The sequence below is a fragment of the Eurosta solidaginis genome, chromosome 2 (genome assembly GCF_040869045.1).
Source record: "Eurosta solidaginis isolate ZX-2024a chromosome 2, ASM4086904v1, whole genome shotgun sequence".
Lineage (NCBI taxonomy): Eukaryota > Metazoa > Arthropoda > Insecta > Diptera > Tephritidae > Eurosta > Eurosta solidaginis.
In genome coordinates this window covers 57,018,829-57,045,144 of record NC_090320.1, presented here as the reverse complement: position 1 = coordinate 57,045,144, position 26,316 = coordinate 57,018,829, and the positions used below count along the sequence as shown (strand labels likewise).

Genomic DNA, 26,316 nt, shown 5'->3' with positions numbered 1-26,316 from the left:
GCTGGTTTCGTTGAATAATAGCTGACGGGTAGCTTCGCCTGGGCCGCCGATATTGGGTATTATTCGCGTTAGGGCTCCACTAACTCAAGAAACTTTCTCCCCCACCATCCTGAAGTGCTCCTTAAAAGTTAGTTTTGAGTCAATGATTACTCCTAGATATTTGAAGGAAGGCTTTGATTTTATTTTATAATCTCCTATGGTTAGGACTAACTCATCCACAGTCCGCTTTGAGCTCACCAAGACCACTTCTTTCTTATTGCTAGCCATCTGCAGCCCCATGTTCGTCAGCCATTCCTTTATTCTTCCCGCGGCGTAATTACATAATGCTTGAAGCAGATCAGGTTTATTGGCCACTGCTACTACGAAAATATCATCTACATAGCCGACAATTTCCGTGCTTCCGGGAAGGTCGTTTTGTAACACGCCATCATACATCGCATTCCAAAGAGTTGGACCTAGAACAGATCCCTTAGGGACACCGCCCACGATGTTGTGCTTTCTTGGTCCCTAATCCGTATCAAAAAGTAGTACTCTGTCGCTTAAATAGCTGCCAATTATTCGGCGCAGGTAAGCAGGTGTGCCCAAGTTTCGTAGCACTGTCATTATCTGCATCCAATTCGCGGTGTTAAAAGCATTTCTAATATCCAGAGTTATCAGTGCACAGAGCTTCCTTTTACTTTGGCCTCCGGTTATAGCTCCGCGGGCTATATTGACAACTGTTTGTATTGTCTCTATCGTGGATCTCGATTTTCGAAATCCAAACTGACTATTTGACAAGTCACCTGGGCTTTCCAGGGTATGCTGCAGACGCTCACTAATAATACGTTCGATAATCTTTCCGATTGAATCCAACATACAAAGTGGCCTGTATGAAGATAGCTGTTCGGGCATCTTACCAGGTTTCAGCAAAAGACCCAGTCTTTGACGTTTCCATGAGCGGGGGAAGACGCCTTCTTGGAAACAGGCGTTGAAGAGATCCGTAAATACCGATGTTCTAGACCTAAACGCTGATTTAAGAGCTATATTTGGCACTCCATCCTGTCCTGGAAACTTACTGTCCGCAACTCTTTGTGTTGCATCTAGTACCTCCTGCTCTGTTATTTCTGGGATTTCCATACCTTCGATGTGCTCACTTTGATAGGTCCAGTAATCTTGTGTCAGAAAGAGTTTCTATGATTCTTCTCTTTAGTATCGGGCATGTAGGCTGCTCTGATTCCCGCCCTTTAATTTTCGCCATCACTGTTCTGTAAGCCAATCCGCAGTGATCAAGATCGGCACTATCCATCAGTTCCTTGAAGCACGCCCTCTTGCTCTTTTTTATAGCATTTTGAGGCGCCGTTCTTTGTGCTATGTAGGTATTGTGTAGCTCATCATATCGTGGCGACGAGCGTGCCCTCTGTGCCCTTCGCCGTGCCTTGTGGCATTTTCTACGCTCCTCCGCTATTTCCTCGTTCCACCAATATGCCGGAGTCCGATTTACTTTTGCGCGACTTCTGGGCATGGCAGCATCACACGCCATACCTAATGACTTAGATATTTGAACCGAAAGATCTTTCACATGTGTCCTTCGTATTATGGCATCATTCCATACAACATCAAATGCTTCTGGTTCAAAAAGGTGTTGTTTCCATCTTCTTCTTTGCAGTTGGTTGGAATCTGTCTTTGGTTTTCACTAGCTCTAGGCTAATAGCTTTGTGGTGGCTGTGTGCGTCAACGTAACTGATGGACCATTTTGCTCGTCTCGTTATTTCGCTACTAGCAAAAGTGAGATCTATAATGGAGCGTCTATTGCCAGTGTTGAATGTATATTTCCCTGCCTCATTTAGAAGTTCCAGCCTCAGGAGTGTAAGGCTTTCGAGAAGAACTCTACCTCTATCGATAGTTCTACTACTACCCCATACAGCTGACCATGCATTGAAGTCTATACCACACACTACGTCCACGCTAACACATTCTGTAATACTTCATACAGTTACAATTTCAGGACTCTCCCATACCGTGAGTAAATATACATATTTACACATCAAAAGACTTCTAGTCTGGCTAGCAAGGGTAAAATAAAAAAAAAAAATCTTGATCTGGATATCATTTGTTAACCCTACGCAACCGACTAATTGAGAAGTACATATTTTCACAAACAATTCAACAAAAAAGCACTGTGCTTCGTTTTCGCCAGCGCATCGTATCTCAATAGCCGCTTCTTCGTTTGATCGCAATCTTTAAGTTGGCTGAGCGTATCTCTCATCAGCGATATACCGATTGACTTTGACTAAATACTTGGATGCTTGGTTGACTAACTTGCTGATGTCAACCGCAAGAAGAGTAGAAACACAAACGTCTGTACAAGTATTTATATATATTAACCTACAGATATACAAGTATGAGAGTGGGTAATGTTGTTCAACAGCTCTATAACTTTGCTACTTTCAATTGATGCAAATTCTATTGTGTGTACGCGCATTTGAATTATAGAAGAGCAAAAGCTACTCAGAAGACTAGACGTGCTCATACCCACTCGCTGAAGCAGTCGCGTACGAACCGCGAAAAATTTGGGGAAAATATCCCCTATTCCTATCTAACATTGGAATGAATCAAATCTACATATATTTAGATTTAACAAGAACTCACCACTTGCTAATAAATAATAGGGGATTGTAGTTTGAAGTATGCCAATATGGTGGTTTTTTTGTAACTTGGTTTTCGTAAGTTTTTTAGGGCTTGCGATTGAGGTTAAGGTTTCGTTTTACATTTAGTCGCTTGACGGGGCGTATGAGTAACACTATCACACATTCACATGTCCATTTTCCGCCAATTACGGTGGTATCTACATGTTGTAGCTTTTTATATGAGCACGTCTTGGCTCATAGGTATAGGGAAATTCATCGAGTTACGAGTAGCTCGTTGGGGTACATTAAGGGCCTGGCAAAGTTGACATAATCATAATATGACTATGGCACAGCCATATTTGTACTTATCCATATCAATTGGCATCAGTTATTGGTGCTTAACCTAAAATATGTGAAAATTTCATAAGAAAGAAGAAAATGCAAAAAATTACAAACATGTACCACAAAAAATAAGTCTCTTGGATTATTTGTGAAATTTATTAACTTTTTGTAGATTTTATTTATTGTTTTGGATACGTTTTGACTAAGAGACTTATTTTTTTTAGTACACGTTTGTAATTTTTTGCGTTTTCTTCATTTTTATGAAAATTTCCCGATTTTTGGGTTATGGCCCAATAACTGATGCCAATTTGATATGGATAAGTAAAAATATGGTTATGACTATGGCGTTATTACTCTCTTCTAATTAAAAAATCATTTGTCGTTTATTGAAAAATTAATAAAAAAAAATGTATATCACAAAAATTCGAACCAAGAATCCTTCAATAGGCCGTTAAAAACAAAAAAACACTTGTTCTTATTTTATTTTGTTTTATTTTATTTTATTTTACTTTATTTTCTTTCATTTCATTTTAATTATTTTATTTAATAATATTTTACTTTATACTACTTTGTTTTTTTTTCTTTATGTAATTTTATTTTATAAATTTTTTTATTTTTTTTTTTTACTTTAATTGTTTTTATTTTTTGTTTTTCGTTTTATTTAATTTTTTTGTTTTATTTTATTTTTTTATTGCAATTTTTTCCCCCGTATCGTAAGCAAAGTTGTTTAATCATTTAAAATTAACGTTGGTCTGTGTTTTCAAATATTGAAAGTTTGAACAATCAGCTTTCAGGTTCAGTTTAAATTTATAAAAATTGAAGAATTGTACAAAAGTTATGAGTTTTGCAAAGAAAAATCTCGAAAGGCGCCATAGTGCGATAGCGCCGTTATCGATATCAACATAATCTTTGAAAGCATATGACTGATCTCAAAGTTCAGTCCCCTTAAAATTTTCACAGCACAGCCGCCCATGCACTGCAGACGTATGCCTACTCCCGACGTGACGCGATGAGACAACGAAAAATCACTTTACGCTTTAACATATTCCTCAATAATTTTCAAGTCAATTGAATGCGCGAATGAGTCTACCTTTAACGGTGTACAATAGTACAAGTAGACGTCGATGACGGCGGACGGTTTGAATTTTTTCATTTTTTAAAAATTGTTCACTTTAACGAATAATAGTCGGTATATAACGCCTTTCGGTGCTCGCTCCACTTTTACGATAGTGGATTTAACCTTAAGGAGTGCGAACAACAACAACGAAACAAGTGAGATTTTGCAAAAAATCGCATGCGTGTACGAAAATAAATTGTTGCAAAAATTTTGTTTGAACTTTTTTTTGTTTTTTTTTACAAAGGTAATATATAAACAGGTACATACATACATACATAGATACAAATAAAGGAATGTGCAAATAGATGTATGTAGTAGATGTGTGTGTGTGTGTTTGTGAAATAACGAATTCAAAAAAAGGAAAACTTCATTATCATTATATCCAATACAAATGGAATAATAATGAAAGGTGTTGATTGACGAAACCTGATCATTATATATATCATTTAACTGGTTGATATGCAACTATGTATGCTCTACGTTTGCTTTCTTTCGGTTATATATTGAAAATTTACTTCATACGTGAAATTCTAAAAGTTATGTGGCCAGCCAATTAATTAACTGAGCGAATTCGTATTGTTCTTACTTTGCTCTAAAAAAAAGAGTTCACGTGAGTGTTTGCCGTAATCAGCAATCTAAAAATCTTTAAGAAGTGTTCATATCTACGATATATTTGTACGTTTATGAACATATATAATTTTATATACACATAAGTACATATATAAGTATGTTAGGGTGGGTCGATTTGTATGGACGAAAGTTAACCGATATCGCGCCACCGATTTTTCGATAGCATTTGGGCTCACGAAAAAAATGTCCACTACGCATACCTAAAAAATAACACTACTCAACAAATTTTGATCAACTGTAGTCTCCAAGTATAAAATAGCCTTTCCAAAAGTGAAATTTTCTCCTGATTCCGAATATGACTTCCATTTTCCTGTGGCAGATCTAGGAACGTTTTTTGGCATAGTGGCCAAACTACTGAAGATACTTAAGGGAGGCGAAGGCAAGAAATTTTATGGGAATTAGTATAATGCATAATTCAACAGTTTAAAACGAAAAAATGAAAACTGCAAATTTTTGCCCTACCTATATGAAGCAGTGTTCTGCAAAATGGGAATTTTCATATTTTCGCCGATATCTCGTAAACTAGATCTGCCACAGGAAAATGGAAGTCATATTCGGAATCAGGAGAAAATTTTAATTTAGGAAAGGCCTATTTTATTTTTGGAGATTTTTTTTGTCGAGTAGTGTAATTTTCGAGCCTGCAAAATTTCATATTTTTTACTTTTTTCGACTTTGATTTTTAAGATTTTTTCATGACCCACTAAAAAAATTTTTATATGCATACCCTGTCCGACCCAAAAATGTCCGATAAGAGTTTTTTGAAAAAAAAAAATTTTTTTTTATTAAAATTTTCGTGGTTTTTGAAAAAAATATCCTTATTTGCAATTAAGAAGCGATTGGTCAAAAACGCCTATTACCAACAAAAATCTACAAAAATAAATAAACCGGAAAAATCATAAAAAAAAAATATTTTATCGCCAGCGTTTTTAGCGGACATTTTTGGGTCGGACAGGGTATACATGAAAATTTTACAATCAAAGGAAAAACTTTACAACAACTAAGGCATGACATAGCTGAATGCGTTTGTAACCATTTCAACTATCGTAGGAGTGCGGGTTCGACTCCCACTCCCGGGAGAAAAGGCTTTAAAGAGATTTACAAGGTATAATCGAAACAGCTGTCGCCTTGTCCGTCCTGATGTCACGTTGTTTAAATTTTTCCCAAATTATTAAATAAATTATAAAATTAAAAATTGCTTCAAATAAATGTTTTCATACATTTAAAAAAAAGCAAAAAAACCTTAAAAATCAAAGTAAAAAAAATGAAATTTCGCAGTCTCGAAATTTATTTTTTTGGGTATGCGTAGTTGAGCTTTTTTGCCTGAGCCCAAATCCTATCGAAAAATCGATGGCGCGATATCGGTTAATAAATCATCGACCCAGTCTAACATATATACATATGTACCTACACAGGTACGTATAAATATGTCTAGAGACACATACATACAAACTACATAAAAAATAATCGCAATAAATGATGTGACAACTTAAAGTGGTATGAATATAAACTATGAATTACGGCCTGTAGAAATGTCACCTAACTAATAATCCGACTATCACATTAGGGTGGTTCTTACAAATGAAATGAAGTTTTTTTTTTAGTTCTAAGCCCTTCAAACGGCAATATCAAGTTCAAGGATGTAAAATATAAGTTTTGTTTGCTATTGGAGGCCGTTAAGGCGTGCCACATATAGATTTGTCATTCATTTTCGATCAATATCGTCATTAGTCATCATCACCTAAGCTATTTTGGCTGTTGCGCAAAAAAGCACGCCAGCTATCGCTGTTTTGCGGTAACTGACGCCAATTGGGAGCACCAAGGAAGGTCAAGTCTTCCTACACCTGCTTCTCCCAACTCAGAGGAGGTATCCACCTTCCTCTGCTTTAAAACTGCGGTGTCGACTGAAATACTTTAGTGACCGGAGCGTCTTCGTCGATCTAGACAGAGAAGCCTTTGGGTTTTTATTCACTGCACTTTCGTCATGTCTGCGTAAAGCTCATACAGCTCATCATTTTACCTTCTTCGATACTTGCCGTCCGTGTCATGAACAGTGCCATTAATTTTCCCGAGAACTTTTCTCTCTAATACTCCAAGAGCCATCTCATCTTCTCTCGACACCATACATGATTACAAGCCATACATCAGGACAAGTATGATGAGCGCTTTGTAGAGCGTTATTTCTGTTCGTCGAGTGGAGTTTACTTTTCAGTTGCCTACTCATTCCAAAATAGTACTTGTCAGTAAGAGCTATCCTCCCTTTTATTTCTAAGCTGACATTGTTTTTGCCTTTAATACTGGTTCCCAAATAGATGAAGTCCTTCACAGTCCAACAGTGACGTGGCTGCCTAGGCGTGAATGCGCCGATTCTTTCGTCTTGTCCGCTAGATCAAATTTGTTTACCTCTTTATCTAATCTAGAGAAGGCAGAATTCACGGCGCGTCTGTCTTAGGTCCTAAAAAACTTCTAATATTTGCCAAGAGAACGGAGTTATCCTATAACAGAAGACCTGGCACCTAGCTGAGGTTCTTCCGTTTGGTCGTCAAATAAATTCTGGTAACACTATGAACACATTCAGTCTATGTGAGGTATTCGCAAAATGCTCACTACACGGGTATCTAGAGCTCTATAAAAACATTTGTTTGAAAATTTTTAGAAAGTACTGTTACCATAATATTTGTGAAATGTATTATTTTTCGATACAAAAATAGAGAGTAGCAAAACTAAACTTACTAAATTTTATAGAGAGTAGAACTTTCCAAACATGACCAGTTCTGGTTAACACGTCTTGGCGCTTCATACATTTTTTTAAGAATTCGTTACTATTACTTAGCAAACATTCCTCGAGTATATTTTGCTTTTTGGTGGTTAAACAAACATTTAACTCATAAAATAAGCCACACCTTAATGCACACCTATATATTTTTATACTCAGCTGAGCATAGCTCACAGAGTATATTAATTTTGTTCGCATAACAGTACCCCGTAACGTCATAAACTAATCGAGATAGATATAGACTTCTATATATCAAAATGATCTGGGCGAAAAAGAAATTCGTTTAGCCATGTCCGTCCGTCCGTCCGTCTGTCCGTAAACACGATAACTTGAGTAAATTTTGAGGTATCGTAATGTTGTTGTTGTTGTTGTTGTAGCAATGCTCGCCCCACCTAATAGCCGCGACCGATCACAAATTGTCATCAATATCCTCTAACGGAAGTCCAAGGAAACTTGCCGTTTCAACAGGGGTGGACCATAAGGAAAGGGGTATTAGAGGCGTTGGTTCCACATTACAATTAAAGAGATGGTTGGTGTCATGTGGGGACACATTGCAAGCAGGGCATACATTTTGTATGTCGGGGTTGATTCTGGATAGGTAAGAGTTTAACCTGTTACAGTATCCAGAACGAAGTTGAGCAAGAGTGACACGCGTTTCCCTGGGGAGTATGCGTTCCTCTTCTGCGAGTTCTGGATATTTTTCTTCAAGTACTGGATTCACCGGGCAATTCCCGACATAAAGGTCCGACGCCTGTCTATGGAGTTCACCAAGGACCTGCTTGTGTTTTTTCGCTTCATACGGCTGGGTTCTCAGGTGCCGTATTTCCTCAAAATGCTTACGGAGATGACTCCTTAGGCCCCTAGGCGGTGCTGGTTCGTCAATCAGATGTCTGTTGGGATGCCCAGGTTTCTGGGTATTCAACAGAAACTGTTTGGTCAGCATCTCATTTCTCTCCCTGATGGGGAGTATTCTCGCCTCATTATGCAGATGGTGTTCTGGGGACATAAGAAGACAGCCCGTGGCGATTCTGAGAGCAGTATTTTGGCAGGCCTGTAGTTTCTTCCAGTGGGTGGTTTTTAGGCTTGGCGACCATATGGGTGACGCGTAGCACGTAATCGGCTGGCTAATTGCTTTGTATGTGGTCAAGAGCGTTTCTTTACCTTTTCCCCAGGTACTACCAGCAAGGGATTTGAGGATTTTATTACGGCTCTGAATTCTTGGAACAATTGCGGTTGCGTGTGCACCAAAATGTAGATCCTGATCAAACGTCACACCCAAGATTTTGGGGTGTAGGACAGTCGGTAGCGTAGTGCCATCAACGTGGATGTTCAATATGGTCGACATTTGGGGCGTCCATGTTGTAAATAAGGTCGCGGAAGATTTAGTCGGTGACAATGCCAGGTTTCGCGAGGCGAAAAAACTGGAGAGATCAGGGAGATAGCTGTTTATTTTATTGCATAGCTCATCGATCTCTGGGCCTGGGCCTGTGGCCATTATTGTGCAGTCATCGGCGTAGGAAACGATTGTGACTCCTTCCGGTGGTGAAGGTAGCTTAGATATGTAGAAATTAAACAAAAGCGGGGATAGGACACCACCCTGTGGCACCCCTTGTTTAATTCTCCTTTGTTTTGATGTTTCGTTTCTGAATTGCACCGATGCCTGCCGACCACCCAGATAATTTGCGGTCCACCTTTTAAGACATGGGGGAAGGGTAGACCCTTCCAGGTCTTGCAGTAACGAGCCATGATTGACCGTATCAAAAGCTTTTGATAGGTCTAACGCTACGAGTACTGTTCTATGGTGGGGATATTGATTCAAACCGCAATTTATCTGGGTGCCAATGACATTTAGCGCGGAGGTAGTGCTATGGAGTTTTCTGAAGCCATGCTGATGAGGGGCTAGCTGCAAATGTGCTTGGAAATAAGGGAGCAAAATGGCTTCAAGCGTCTTTGCCACTGGCGATAGGAGAGATATCGGACGATATGACTCACCTTCGTTAGCTGGTTTCCCAGGCTTTAGTAGCGGGACCACCTTGGCCATTTTCCATTTCTCGGGTATGACAAAGGTGGAAAGAGACAGGTTGAAGACATGCGCTAAATATTTGAAACCCTCTTTCCCTAGGTTTTTAAGCATCGGCATGGCTATGCCGTCTGGGCCCGCTGCTTTGGATGGTTTAGCGCGACCAATGGCGTCCTCAACCTCTCTAGCGGTGATGGTAATTGGTGACGCGCTGAGTTTGTGTTTATGTGCGTGTCTCTTGGCTCTCCGTCTATCTTTGTCGACCGTAGGATGCATTATATATTGTCGGCAGAAAGCGCTCGCGCATTTTTTCGCATCCGACAGCACCTTATCGCCAAAGGCGATGGAAACTTTGTCTTTGTGCTTAGTCGGATTCGATAGGGACTTTACGGTGGACCAAAGTTTACCTACACCGGTAGAGAGGTTACAACCTCTTAGGTGCTCTTCCCATTTCGCCCGCTTGTGTTCGTCCACAAGCAATCTGATGCGTTGGTTTATATCCCTTATTTGGGGGTCGCCTGGATCAAGCTGTCTTATAAGGTCGCGTTCCCTCGCTAAACTCGCGGCCTCCGCCGGGAAGTGGGCCGGATTTCGGGAATTCTCCCGGCGGGAATGAAATGTGCCGAGGCGGATTCAATTACCTTACGGAAGGCACGCTCCCCTTGGCGGGCATCAGTCGGGATAGGCAGGGCAGCAAAGCTGCTGTCTGTTGCAGATTTATATTCTTCCCACTTTCCTTTTTTGAAGTTTATGAAAGTGCGTTTTTCGGTGACGATGAAGTCGGCGGTACGCTCGAACGAAATAAGTATGGGCAGGTGGTCGGATGCCAATGTTACCATCGGCTGCCAGTTGACGCAGTTTACGAGTTCTGCGCTCACGATTGAGATATCTGGCGAGCTATGACAGCTTCCTACCATACGTGTGGGGGCGTCTCCGTTTATTGTGCAGAACGTCGTTTCGTCTATTTGATCCGCCAACATCTCACCCCTACTGTCCGCCCGCAAGTTTGAATGCCATAGGTCGTGATGGGCATTGAAATCGCCTAAGATAATGCGATTGTTGCCAGTGAGTAAGGCCTCGATATTAGGGCGGTATCCACTGGGGCAACAGTTGACAGGAGGGATGTAGATGTTGATGATTTCTAGATTTGTATCGCCTGACCGGACAGATAGGCCTTGACGTTCTAAGACATTGTCCCTGCGGTCGATGCCAGGATCAAATATATGATATTGCACAGAGTGGTGTATAATAAACGCGAGGCCGCCTCCATTTCCGCTCTCGCGGTCTTTCCTGTGGACATTATAACCAGAGCAGGTCTGCAATGCAGATCTTGCTGTGAGTTTAGTCTCTTTAATCGCAGCAATGCGGATGTTGTGCCGCTTCATGAAATCGACTATCTCCGTAATCTTCCCAGTTAGTCCATTACAGTTGAACTGCAGAATTTTGAAGTGCATGAGGGGTGACGCCGCCACTCTAGGGGTAAGTGACGGGTGACTACGCCTAGGTTGTGGAAGGCCAGGACGCAATTGCTGTTGTGGCCTTGGGACTGGGCGCCCTTGGGCAAGCATTGGGGTACCCGGATGATTTGGGTTTGCGACCTGGCAACATGGTGCGATGAAACCCGTCGAGGGGTTGCCGTCGCGGAGACCAGAACATCTAGGAAAGTGGCACCACCCAAGGCAGGAGCTGCATTGAGCGGATGTCGCAAACCTATATATTCTGTGCTGGCAGACGGTGCAAACGGAGGCAGGGACTAAGAGTCGGTTTCCCTGACCTGCACGATTGCTGCCAGAAAAGAGGGGGGGAGAAGAAGACGGGGGCAGGGGCTGATGCTCAGCATTGCTACCAGCTCTACTACGAAGGTAGTAGTTATGAATGGTATCAGCTGTTTGAGTTGTTGGCGCCGTGGGGCGCGAGCAGCAACGGGTACTTGTTGTGGCTTGCTGAGCAGCGAAGCTGCTGGAAGGTAGTGGGGATACGCTTAGGCGTAGACTACGGGACGCCCTTGGGCGTGAGCAGCAAGGAGCCACAAAAGATTTATAAAAGTTACGTGGACGTCGGGTTTTGGGATCAAGCCCAGAAAAACCTGTCCGATGCAACCATCCCTTGCACGAGACACACTGAACAGAGTATGACCGTCCTAAAAAGATTCTTTTCTGGAAAATGCAGCAAAACCATTTCTCAGGACCGGGGTCAGGAGACGGACCCGGATTGGGTTCGATACCTTCCCGGAGTAAGAGAATATGTAGCAGTCCTGCTGCAAGGAGCTGCTGGGAGGATGACAATTTGTGGGAGGGACGAAACAAATTAAATGGGGTCACACTGAAATGACAGTCCTTGGTCGGGAAAAATCCCGAGTCGCTCCGGTACATAGAACCGACTGCCTTGGAATTTCGTAATGAAATTTGGTATCTAGATTCCTGGGCACTCATCTCAGATCGCTATTTAAAATGAACGAAATCAGACTATAACCACGCCCACTTTTTCGATATCGCAAATTTCGAAAAATTGAAAAAGTGCGATAATTCATTACCAAAGACGGATAAAGCGATAAAACTTGGTAGGCGGGTTGACCTTATGACGCAGAATTGAAAATTAGCAAAATTTTGGACAATGGGCGTGGCACCGCCCACTTTTAAAAGAATGTAATTTAAAAGTTTTACATCCTGTAATTTGGCAGTCGTTGAAGATATCATGATGGAATTTGGCAGGAACGCTACTATATGTGTGCTAAATAAAAATTAGTAAAATCGGATGACGAACACGCCCACTTTAAAAAAAAATTTAAAAGTCAAATTTTAACAAAAAATTTAATATATTTACAGTATATATACTTTTAATGACATAAGTCGAAAAAAGTTTACCAATCCTTGTGAAATTTGGTAAGGGCATTGCGCCTATGATGATAACTATTTTCTGTGAAAATGGGCGAAATCAGTCGAAGCCACGCCCAGTTTTTATACCCAGTCGACCGTCTGTCCTTCCGCTCGGCCTTTAACACGATAACTTGAGCAAAAATCGATATATCTTTACTAAATTTAGTTCACGTACTTATCTGAACTCACTTTATCTTGGTATTAAAAATAGGCGAAATCCACACGCTCACTTTTTCGATATCGAAAATTTCGAAAAATGAGAAAAAATGCCATAATTCTATACCAAATACGAAAAAAGGATGAAACATGGTGATTGGATTGGTTTTTTGACGCAAAATATAACTTTAGAAAAAAACTTTGTAAAATGGGTGTGACACCTACCATATTAAGAAGAAGAAAATGAAAAAGTTCTGCAGGGCGAAATCAAAAGCCCTTTGAATCATGGCAGGAATACTGTTCGTGGTTTTACATATATAAATAAATTAGCGGTACAACAACGACAAATGATGTTCTGGGTCACCCTGGTCCACATTTTGGTCGATATCTCGAAAACGCCTTCACATATACAGCTAAGGTCCACTCCCTTTTAAAACCCTCATTAACACCTATCATTTGATACCCATGTCATACAAATACATTCCAGGGTTATCCTAGGTTCATTTTCCTACATGGTGATTTTCCCTTATTTGGCAAAGGATGAAGGAAAATCGTTCCATAAAACGTCTACAATTTCGGACTCTTATCGGACTCATAATTAAGAGCGCTTCGAAAATATTTCAGGGGTGATTTAAAAAAAATGACAAAGAAATGCGTTCAAATTTAACCAACATTTCATATTTAAAAAAACTATATTCAAACTAGCAGACCCGGCAGACGTTGTTTTGCCCAAAATTTGGTCTATCTGCATACATTTTCATAAGCTTTTCCCGTCTAACTCTGCCCTCGCCCCTCTACACTTTTTCCTAATCTTTGTATTCACTCCTCCCTCCGTATTTTTCGCTTCATCATGCATCTCCATCTTCATCTCATTCTATCTCTTTCTCAGTCTCCTTCTCCTTTTCTCTTCTCTCAAGTTTTTCTCAGTCTTCTTCATATCTTATTGCCAGTCCCAGAGGGTGGTATGTATTTTGTTCCAGTCCCATTTCGAGTCTCAGTCGCAGTCCCAGTCCTAGTCCTATTCCAAGTCCCAGTCCGTCTATGGTATACTTCCCGGAAAAAGCATCGCAAATATATATACCGAATTTCAGGCAAATCGAATAGGACGTAGGTAAATATGTATTTGGGTATTATTAATTCATGTCTTTATTTCGGCTTCGCATGTATATTTATCAGTTTTGCCAGGTTGATGACTAAATCGAATATCACAATGAAAATTACTTTAAAGCTCTCAGCAGCAGGTTCCATTTGATATCCATAATACACACACATTCTAGGGTATCTGGGTCCATGTTTTGGCCTATAACTCGAGACCCTAGTCACCCAGCGATGTAAAACTTACTCTGTACTAAAGCACACATCAACAGCTTCAATTTGATACCCATAATGTAAAAACACATTCTTGGCGTTCACGGGCCCACGTTTTGGCCTATATCTCGAGACCCTGTGCGTCGATTCTGAATTTTCTTTGCTATAAACCTCACGAAGCCCGATACCTTTCCAACGAATGCAAAATCGTGGAAATCGGTTTATGCGTTCTGGAGTTATAGCGTCAGGAAGGAAAACCCGACTTATTTTTATATATTATAGATAAAACGAATTGATAGCTGAAGAAAGATAGCAAAGGCAAGTTGCTCCACTTTTTAGTATTACCATTTATATGTATCCATGAAAAAGACAATTTTGTCTCCAAAGCTCGGTTTCGGCTACACCCGAACTTAGCCTTCCTTACTTGTTTTATAGTGATTCAGTAAAAAATTACTTTTAGTGTGTTAACATTACGGTATAGGATTCCCCTGCTGACACCATGTGTAGCTGTTTACGCTAAGGGTTACGTGTTACACCAGCGGCCACCGTGGTGTGGAGGTAGCGTGCTCCGTCCACCACACCGAAGATGTAGGGCTCAACTCCCGGAGAAAGCAGCATAAAAAATTTAAAACCAAGTTTTTTCAAGTACAAAAACGTTTTTGTAAGCGGGGTCGCCCCTGGACAGTGATTTGGCAAAAGCTCCGAGTGTATATCTGCCTCCGAGTGTATTTTGTCCCGAACATTTGCAGGAAAACATAAAAGGAGCACGACGCAAATTCGAAGAGAAGCTCGGCCTGAAATCTGTTCGGAAGTTATCGCGCCTTGCATTTATATATTTATTTACGTAAACCACGTAAACCAAAGGACAGCGTCACGGAATAGACTGGTGATGTAATAGTACAGAAAGCAGAATATTTGCGATGATTATCAGATTCCGGCTGGTCATTATGAGTTAAGTGCAGCCAAATCTCAAGAGCTGATTCGGATCGTTCCAGTGGGAGTTTGGCGTGATTCAGAGCTGGATAGGTTATTGGAATGTCCATAATATATTAGAAACCGATCCAGCCTAATTTATTTCTAGAATTTCGTATTGCAAATTTCATAAATGGACTTTGTTGCCCTACTGCTTTGCTGATCGATCGGAAGCTACATATGTATGTACATATGCATACACTTACATGCAGACATAAATACAAATTAAAAGTGGTAAAGGCTATGCTATGTGGTGAAGCTATAACTAGCCAATGACTTGGCTAAACAATAATAGTGATTATGATAAACGATGAGCGCCGTGTCGTAACAGTAAGAACAACAAAATGTCTACATATAATAATAGGAGCCGGACCCGTGCGCATCTTGCGCAACCAATATAAAAGTCTATTATCAAATATCAACAGAAATCAGCAAAACAACTAAAATTTACAGCTTGCGCTGCCATCTAGCGTATGGTAGCAACTGCCGCTAATGCAGTGCAAATATTCACAATAGCGCCATAGTGCAAATAGATTTCTTTGTGTGCTCACAATCGCTTATTTTTAACAAATTATTTTAATAAAATATAGCTAAACAAAAGCGCTACGACCAAAATTGCCCCAAGCTCGCTAATAGCCCGAATCTCCATCTCTACAACCAAAACTTTATTTATAGATTTGGATTCCAAATAAGTGCGAAAAAGGGACCCGTAGATAAAAACAGCAATTAGAAATAATATATATGATGATAATAAATTGAAACAGTTCGGTGTCTGTACATTGAAGATATTTTCGAAAAATTGATAGGAGAGGCTATTCTTAGACCCAATGACCCCTAAACAGCGGACTTCCCCTATCGGGTTAGGGTCTTAGAATATACCCGCGCCAGGTATGCCTGTCGTAAAAACGCTACACAACCGCCAATTTATTGAAGGGGTTTCTTTTTCTTTAGCATTAGAGGCTCTGGCGACCCCAAGCTGCACCTGGAGCTAGGGATGGGGGGCGAGATAGTCTAGAGGTTCAATGTGGCCATATTGGTTCGTTCCCGAGTTAGTCGCGCTTATACTTTAATGGTGCTTGTTACCGGAACGTAACACCAATAACACTCTCCAAAACCTTCGTCTTTATTACTACACCAACAACAACAACCGCAAAACAACATTTTTTAGAATTTGCGTCTGTATGTTTGTGCTCCCATGATTCGAAAAGCACTGCATACAGTTCAGTACAACTTTCATCATTTTATTTGTCAGGTTTCTAACTTATTACTTTGTGATAGATTTTATACCGCTTGGTAACTGGGGTTTTGATACCAAATAAATGGACTATGGTAAGTTTTGAAAATGTTTGTACAATAATTAGCATTGTTAAATTAAAGCTGCTGCTGAAAGCTTCAACACAAGGTGAACTTTATTGCGATATCTAAACCGCGCTTAGGATATATAGAGCAAAAAGTGGACCCCCTGGGTGTCTTTTTATGCCTTTCATGAAAATGAAAGGGTATATTAAATATGTCACGTATCTCAAAATTGTTAGTCTTTAAAGGAGAATAGATAGACCCATCAATAAGTCTACTGAACATGATGTCTGTCTGCCGTCTGTCCGTCTGTCTGTTTGTCACACATATTAGCCCCTAAATTTTTAAAACTTCTCGACAAAATTTGATGAGCGGGTGTATTCAGGGGTCTGATTAGACATTTTTCGGAAGCGGCCGGATCTGACTAATATATCCCTATTCAACTTATTTTTTTGAAAAGAGGGTTCTCGTCATATCTTCTTCAAATTTGACAGGTTGAAGCTTCAAATTTCATGATGTGCTTTCGTACATAGCACATATTATTGTCTAAAAAATCGAAGAGACCGGTCGTATACAACCGATTGTTCAGATAAGAAACCTTGTGCAATTTCTATAGGCATCAAACGAAAGATCTAAGGGTTTGTTTTAAGAGCAATATCCTCATCGCGGAGTCATATTGCTCATTATTGAAAGATCAGACCACCCAAAGGGGACACTTGCATCGACATATTTCTGAAAATGTAATTTTCTGGCCGATTTCGTTCACATCTCTATAAATAAAATGTAACCACCCCGTGTTTGCACATCAAAAAACGTATATATTGAAAACAAATGCTAAATGAATTAATTGTTATTATAATTGGACACTGCCTTCTGGCGTCACATGCTTATAAGTTAGGCCTCGTCAGTAACAGCAGATGTAGAAAGTGCGAGCTGCAGGAAGAAAAGGTTGAGCACGTTCTGTGTACGTATCCTGCGCTCGGCAGTTCAAGGCACCAGCTATTAGTGCCGGCAGAGTTGCCAGATTTGAAGGCAGCAATTAAGCTGGGTCCTAGAAAACTTCTAGTATTCGCCAAGAGGACGGAGTTATTCTATAACATATGTTCTAACACCTGATTGGAGTTCTTCCGTTTGGTCGTCAAACAAATTCTGGTAACACTATGGACACATTCAGTATATGTGAGGTCTTTATTGACCGACCGGTTCAACCTAACCTAATTGTTATTTTAAACAATCCCGAATTCTCTGCGAAAATAAAACTTAAGATACTTTGTTCAAAGTTCCGTACATACGAAGTAGCGGGTAATAGCTTGTTTCTTATACTAGTGCTTTTATGCATTTTTTTTAAATATACCAACTTTCATACATATGTATGAATGTTTTTTTTTTTGTATTTCTGAAAGAAATTAAACAGATACATAAATGAATACTGAATAAGACAACAATAAAATTTGAAAAAAAAAAGTGGAAAAGCCCAAAATATTAAAACACCAAAGAATTAGCAAACAAAGAATTTGCGAAATTAATTACCAAAGCACGCAAAGAACATCAAAAATTACAAAAAGATACAGTGAAGCAAATAAATAATAAAATAATTAAAAAAAAAATGATTAAGTTAAACGATTTTATTTAAAATAATACTTACATGAAGTAATACTAATACTAAAAGCTAGAAAATAATTAGGTAGTTCCTAGGCACTAGTCATCATACTCCTCATCAATCTAGGGCGTTGATCAGACAATTAAATAAAAGTGTTGGGCGCGTGAAATTTCTAAAAATGTGAGGCGTAGCATAACCTGATTAAGGTTCAGTTGGTCTTATATATGACTATCAATAGAAATTTCACGCGCCCAATGGTTTTATTTAATTTTCTGATCAACACCATAGGTTGATGAGGAGTGTGATGACTAGTACCTAGGACCTACCTAATTATTTTCTAGCTTTTATTATTAGTATTACTTCATGTAAGTATTGTTTTCAATAAAACCGTTTAACTTACATTTTTTTTAATTATTTTATTTTCAAGCTTTTAGTCTTTATTTAATTGCCTATTATTTCTCATTATATTTATTTCATTTAGTGACTCATTGTTACAAGGACTCTTTCCGGACAATTTGTTACAATCTAAGTCCTCATACATAATGCTTCCAAAGACTTTACTCGACTCTGCGCCACGTATGCTTGCCCTCCTCGAACTCCAAAATATTTTGATGTCACTTCTACCGGACTGTGTGTATTATGTGTTCCAAATATGAGCCAAATCAGACCATAAATACAATTTTTTGAAATATTTCGATCCATGCGCCACCTATCGGAGTTTTTTTCTTATTATTGCATTTTCATCGCGTTCTGAACTATATACAAGTTTCAAGCTTATAGCTTATCGGGAAGTTACTTAAATTTCAATTACAAAATTCGTGCCGGCCAGCCAGCCTGTCAGGTCAAGCTAAATAAAACCGTTTAATAAAAATAAAAACTTTGGTAAGAGCTTTAGGGTGCCTATCATGGTAAAGAGATTTAAAAAAAATGTCAGCTAATTGTAATCGCTCTTGCTTTTCTTAATACGTCTGTTGCAAGTCTCTTGAGTTCTAGATTATTCTGCGCCTTCTGCTATGGTTTCGAATCACGGAACTGTCGAATAAATACACTCAAACGTTTTGTATATAAAATCCTTTTTATTAACGGGACCTTTATGGTAGTTGATTTTCAGAATTTTATGAATTCGCGTACTTCACTAACAACGTGTTAAAGCCAAACTGATTGAATATTTCTTTAATTGCGCTGCTTTTATACTCTCAGTTGGTTCGCCATTATTTTCTCTCAAGGCCTAGACTTTTCGCGAAAAGGCTTTTCGAATAGTTGCTTACTTATTTCTCGTTTCTGCAGTAGTTGATGCAAGGTGTTATAAATTCATTAAAGTTTTCAAGACTAGGAATGCCCTGAAAGTCAGTAGCAAATTGTAAGTTTTATCAAAAGCCAGGACTTTGCTTATTTTATGAACTTATAGCAAATATAAAATATTTATTAGTAGTGGCACAAAGCTCCTAAGCACAATCAATTATCTGGTTATTACTTCATTAAAAACGTCGTCTACAGATTCATTGCTAAGCACACACCTGCGAGCGAAGTCCGCTGCCAAATGTAGGTACCTGGCCAAGGAATAAAATAGCAAGCTTCCGACAGCAATCTAAGCAGATGAGAAACAAACAGAGCTACGTACACAAGTAAGCACCAGAAGACATGGAATAATTGAGAATCTTTACGATTCGCTACAATATTTCCTATTATTTTTACCAGTTATGACCGGACCAACAAAGCTTTTAATTCCTTCCAAATTCGTTTGATTTGGTTTATGGTGGATTTGTTATTTTTTTTGTTTTTGTTTTTGAAATACACGAGCCGGACCAGTGCGCATCTTGCGCAACCAATATAAATATATCTTTATCAAATATCAACAAAAATCAGCTGTTCTATCAATCAATTAGAACTTGCAGCTTGCGCTGCCATCTAGCGTATGATAGCAACTGCCAGTAATGCAATCATTCACAATAGTTCCATAGTACAAATAGATTCCTTTGTGTGCTCACAATCGTTTATTTTTAACAAATTATTTTAATAAAATATAGCTAAACAAAAGTTATACGACCAAAATTGCCCAAAGCTCGCTAATAGCCCGAATCTCCATCTTTACAACCAAAACTTTTTATTTATAGATAAGAGCGAAAAAGTCATAAATAGTCATATTTTTTCGATTTTATTTAAATGGAGCATGAAGTTCTGCTTTTTTGGGCCCAATAGGTATCAGTGGATTCAGCATGCAAATTTCTTATGCTTGCTGACATCAAAAACTGCCCCAAGCTGGCCAGCTGGTGAGTTGAGGTCAAAGGCCTTTCGTTATTTCACAATCTTTGGTATTATTTATTTATAGGATGTCTAGGTTAGGTTAGTATGAGCTGAGCGGTAAATAAAGACCACATATATACTGAATGTGTCCATAGTGTTACCAGAATTTGTTTGACGACCAAACGGAAGAACCACAATCAGGTGCCAGGGCATATGTTATAGAATAACTCCGTCCTCTTGACAATAACTAGCAGTTTTATAGGACCCAGCTTAATTACTGGAGCCTTGACCTTATAATCATGTTTTTTTATCTGAATACGCTCATGAAAAATGTCAAAGGCGAGATGACAAACAGTTTGATATAAAATATCGCCGTTACTTCTCCTTTAATTACTTACCACATGTCTACATTTCGACTACTGAGTGCAATATCAACATATCTCGCCTCCCGTTTCGAAAACGCCCTATCTCAGAAAACTTTTGAATAACGCCCTATCTGAGCAGAAATTTAACAGATTTATATGAAAAAAAATTTAGATAGGGCGTCTTTCAACCAAATCCTGAGATAGGGCGTTTAAAAAAAAATCAGCAAGTAAGGTAGGCTAAGTTCGGGTGTAACCGAACAATACATACTCAGCTGAGAGCATTGGAGATAAAATAAGGGAAAGTCACCAGGTAGGAAAATGAACCTAGGGTAACCCTGGAGTGTGTTTGTATACATAGGTATCAAATGAAAGGTGTTAATGAGTATTTTAAAAGGGAGTGGGCCTTAGTTCTATACGTGGGCGCCTTTTCGAGATATTGCCATAAAGGTGCACCAGTGGTGACCCAGAACATCATCTGTCGGTTACCGCTAATTTATTTATATATGTAATACCCCGAACAGTTTTCCTGTCATGATTCCAAGGGCTTTTGATTTCGCCCTGCAGAACTTTTTCATTTTCTTTTACTTAATATTGTAACGAATTTGCTTGCAAATCCTCTTATTTGCCTTTTTGCTAAGTTCGTATCACTAAACTGTTGAATAAATAACTCCAATATTGAATAATGGAAATAATGGCCTTTATTAAAGTACTTCACAATAACACTTATACTTTGCAATTAGCTGGCTTAATAACCAAACTGATAGCTTAAATGAAACTGACTTTCAAAATAATACTGTTATTGCTCGCTAGATATCGTCTTAATCGAAACTGATTGACAACTCAAATCAAACTGAATTCCAGCGCCTCTACAATTGTCGCCTTTTATATTCTTTGATTTCAACCTTCGCATCTTCTAGGCGCTTCCAGAATGTACTAGTCCAGCAGCTCTCAAACTTCTCAGCTGTAACTACAATTGCACAATTTTATAGTTTTTCTCATTGTATACTTATAGGAGTATCTCAGCTATATGCATATGTTTGTGCATTGACTCTCCGCTGCTCGTATACGTACATGGTACATATATGTAGACGCAGTTATTGCTTCGTTTATGTAGATACATAATGATTGAATTATTGATGTGCATTCACGTCACTGCTTGGCATCGGCTTAGAGACGATAGCATCGCTCAGTGCTGCTAACATTCGTTGCACTGCCCTCCACCTAAGTCTGATCGTACCGATCAGACAAATCTCTCGATCTAAACGCTGCTAGCGTCGCCAAATGTACCACTCTTCTATTTCGTGATTTCCCAATTGCCTGTATGCGGTAGATGACATCACTGATCGTCTTCACAACTCTGTACGGGCCTTCCCAACTGCACCGATGTTTGGATGGAACACCTTTCCGCCGGTGAGGGTTGTATAGCAGTGCCAAATCTCCCTCCCGGAAACCTTCCGAATTATTTTCCTTGTCGTACCCGTGTTCCATCTTACTACTCATTATTCTGGATCGTTCTCTCGCACTCTGTTGCGTGGCCAATGAAGAACTACTTTGTAGAGCTTGTTCTTGACGGATTGGCTTCACATACTCAGTATCGTTCCGACGTTTCCCAACAGAAGTGCGCACTGGCTTGAAACCATCCTTGCATTCTTTCTGAAAAATTCTTTCAGTCATTTTAGTGCATCCATTAGCGTTTGTCGATGCCGGCCTTTTTCTCGCAAGTACTTTTAATTTCGCTTTCCTTTTGACTTTCGTGGCCTTTGTCGAGTCTTCTCCACCAGCACTCGCTTACTGCTGAACCCTTTTTCCAAACTGAACTTAAGTGGCACATCTTGGTTCTCATAATGCATCACCCTTCTCTGCATATCGATCTTGATGTCATGGTCAACCAAGAAATCCACTCCCAATATAACTTCATCAACAATCTCCGCCACAACGAATTTGTGTAAAACCATGACCTTCCCAATTAAGACTTCACAGATCACTTCTCCCCGGACTTGGTTATACTCGCCAGTGACCGTACGCAACCTCGCTCCAGGTAACGGTTTTACTCTCCTGTTGACCAAGTCAGATTGGATCAAGGAATGAGATGCGCCCGTATCTACAGTCAGTACACGCTCCTTGCCATCCACATTCCCTCTGACGGTAAGACTGCTTGATTTCCTTCCAATTTGCGACACAGATATCACAGGACATTCAATAGCCGGGGCAAGTTTTCGTTCTTTACATCCGACAAGCTCTTACTCATTTCCTCCAGCTTTGCGTTTACGGCCACCCCCATTGTTGGAACTACTAGGATCAAGATCGCAATGACGGGCAATGTGACCGGACTTCCCGCATTTGAAACATTTGATAACTTTTTCACTCCGCTTTTGCGATCCTTTCAGCGCCTCCAATATTGCGTCTACCCACTCTGGCCTTTCTACCTCCATCCGGCGTGCTTTGAAAACTGGTTTACACAAAAGCGACGCTGTTTCCTGAATCAGAGCTTGTGACACCGTTTCTGCGAATGTTGGCTTTGGGTTTGCGTATGTAGCTCGCTTTGTTTCGACGTCCCGTATGCTATTTATAAAGCTCTGAATCTTTGCCCTTTCAGTGTACTCCACGGGTGCGTCCGCATTCGCTAAATGTGCTAGCCTTTCAATATCCGACGCAAAATCTTGCAATGTTTCACCAGGCCTCTGGAAGCGGTTCAGCAACTCCATTTGGTATATCTGTCTCCTATGCTCAGTTCCGTATCGTCTCTCTAGAGCGCCCATCAATGCTTCATAACAGTTCCGTTCGCCCTCTGGAATGGTTTGTAAAATCTCAGCTGCAGGCCCTTTCAACGCAATGAATAGTGCAGCAACTTTATCTTCAGCACTCCAGTTGTTCACTGCTGCGGTCTTTTGAAACTGAAGCTTAAAGACCTGGAAAGGAACAGAACCGTCAAAGGATGGTGTTTTTACCTTTGGATTGCTTGCTGAAACTGCTGGGCGATTAAGTTGCAACTGCTCGATACGTCCTCTCAAAGCATCCACTTCGGCCTCGATTTTTTCCTCAAACTGTAAAATTTTTGTATCCTAGGCCTCCAGCTTCGATGTTACCCTTATCTCCTGTGCCTGCAGCTGCGAGGATATGCGGGTCTCCTGTGCTTTCAACTGCTAAGCCAACTGAGATGTCATATATGTCTTTTGCGCTTCCAGTTGGGATGCCAATTGCGACGACATTGATGCTACTGTCGATGTTTGTGCAGATATTGCAGCCAATATCATGTTCAATTCTGTGCTCGTAACTGTCTGCGATGTTTCGTTTTTCTCTTCAATTTTTGTTGTTGTTTCGTCCCCATCAGGACAAAAGACAAACTCGTCCACATCAATTCCTTGCGACTCCATTACCTCTCGTAGCCGTGCTTGAAGTTCGATTTTAATGCCGGTTGTATTCAATCCACGGCTCTCCAACTCCTTTTTCAGTTGCTGGATCTCCAATTCACTGAACTTTGCCATGTCCAAGTTGTATTCCCAATCTTCGGAATTTATTCAACAATTGCTCTTCTGGTACCAATTGTAACGAATTTGCTTGCAAATCCTCTTATTTGCCTTTTTGCTAAGTTCGTATCACTAAACTGTTGAATAAATAACTCCAATATTGAATAATGGAAAAATGGCCTTTATTAAAGTACTTCACAATAACACTTATACTTTGCAATTAGCTGGCTTAATAACCAAACTGATAGCTTAAATGAAACTGACTTTCAAAATAATACTGCTATTGCTCGCTATATATCGTCTTAATCGAAACTGATTGACAACTCAAATCAAACTGAATTCCAGCGCCTCTACAATTGTCGCCTTTTATACTCTTTGATTTCAACCTTCGCATCTTCTAGGCGCTTCCAGAATCTACTAGTCCAGCAGCTCTCAAACTTCTCAGCTGTAACTACAATTGCACAATTTTATAGTTTTTCTCATTGCATACTTATAGGAGTATCCCAGATATATGCATGTGTTTGTGCATTGACTCTCCGCTGCTCGTATACGTACATGGTAAATATATGTAGACGCAGTTATTGTTTCGTTTATGTAGATACATAATGATTGAATTATTGATGTGCATTCACGTCACTGCTTGGCATCGGCTTAGAGACGATAGCATCGCTCAGTGCTGCTAACATTCGTTACAATATGGTAGGCGTTGCTACCCATTTTACAAAGTTTTTTCTAATGTTATATTTTACGTCAAAAAGCCAATCCAATCACCAGGTTGCATCCCTTTTTTCGTATTTGGTATAGAATTATGGCATTTTTTTAATTTTTCGAAATTTTCGATATCGCAGAAGTGGGCGTGGTTATAGTCGGATTTCGCCCATTTTTAATAAGAAGATAAAGTGAGTTCAGATAAGTACGTGAACTAAGTTTAGTAAAGGTATATCGATTTTTGCTAAAGTTATCGTGTTAACGGCCGAGCGGAAGGACGGACGGTCGATGTACGGGGTTTACGTCGATATTGATACCGAAATACTTTTCTGAATGTTATTGTGTTTCTTCATAGCTAAGTTCTATATTTTTATACTCAGCTGAGCAGAGCTCCCAGAGTATATTAATTTTGTTCGCATAACTGTAATCCGTGACGGCATAAACTAATCGAGATAGATAAAGACTTCTATATATTAAAATGATCTGGGCGAAAAAAGAAATTCATATAGCCATGTCCGTCCGTCCGTCCATCCGTAAACACGATAACTTGAGTAAATTTTGAAATTAATGAAATTTGGTATGTAAGTTCCTGGGCACTCATCTCAGACCGCTATTTAAAATTAATGAAATCGGACTATAACCACGCCCACTTTTTCGATATCGAAAATTTCTAAAAACCGAAAAAGTGCGATAATTCCTTACCAAAGACGGATAAAGCGATGAAACTTGGTAGATGGGTTGACCTTATGACACAGAATACAAAATTGGTAAAATGTTGAACAATGGGCGTGGCACCGCCCACTTTTACAAGAAGGTAATTTAAAAGGTTTGCAAGCTGTAATTTGGCAGTCGTTGAAGATATCATGATGAAATCTGGCAGGAACGTTACTCCTATTACTATATGTGTGCTAAATAAAAATTAGTAAAATTGGAAGACGAACACGCACACTTTAAAAAAAAAATTTTTAAGTCAAATTTTAACACAAAATTTAATATCTTTACAGTATATAAGTAAATTATAAAAAACAGTATATAAGTAAAATACAAAAATAAAAGAAAATTCCAAAACGGGCGTGGCTCCGCCCTTTTTCATTTAATTCGTCTATAATACTTTTAATGCCATAAGTTGAACAAAAATTTACCAATCCTAGTGAAATTTGGTAAGGGCATAGCTTCTGTGACGATAACTGTTTGCTGTAGACCAGGGCGAAATCGGTGGAAGCCACGCCCGGTTTTTATACACAGTCGTCCGTCTGTCCTTCCGCTCGCCCGTTAATACGATAACTTAGCAAAAATCGATATATCTTTACTAAACTTAGTTCACGTACTTATCTGAACTCACTTTATCTTGGCATAAACAATGGCCGAAATTCGACTATGACCACGCCCATTTTTTCAATATCAAAAATGAAGAAAATTCCATAATTCTATACCAAATACGAAAAAAGGGATGAAACATGGTGATTGGATTGATTTTTTGACGCAAAATATAACTTTAGAAAAAACTTTGTAAAATGGGTGTGACACCTACCATATTAAGTAGAAGAAAATGAAAAATTTCTGCAGGGCGAAATCAAAAGCCATTGGAATCTTGGCAGGAATACTGTTCGTGGTATTACATATATAAATAAATTAGCGGTACCCGACAGATGAAAACGAAAACGCCTTCACATATACAACTAAGAGTCACTCCCTTTTAAAGCCCTCATGAATACCTTTCATTTCATACCCATATCGTAAAAACACATTCTAGAGTCACTCTTGGTCCACCTTTATGGCGATATCTCGAAAAAGCGTCCACCTATAGAACTAAGGCCCACTGCCTTTTAAATAATC

The 26,316-nt window shown here is 39.4% G+C and overlaps 1 protein-coding gene across 7 annotated transcripts in view; it reads left to right on the top strand.

Annotated features, from left to right (window-relative positions):
* Nucleotides 1–4,023: 4,023 nt before the first annotated feature.
* LOC137239778 (uncharacterized) overlaps nucleotides 4,024–26,316 on the top strand; it is a 78,490-nt gene continuing 56,197 nt past the window's right edge. For 3 of the 7 annotated variants that reach the window (XM_067765432.1, XM_067765426.1, XM_067765427.1), the window contains exon 1: nucleotides 4,024–4,309. The gene's annotated coding sequence lies outside the window, so the exon portion shown is untranslated. Of the gene's footprint in view, nucleotides 4,325–4,410; nucleotides 4,676–26,316 lie in introns of those variants that run through there. The other 4 variants (XM_067765429.1, XM_067765430.1, XM_067765428.1 and 1 more) reach the window with 3 other exon arrangements.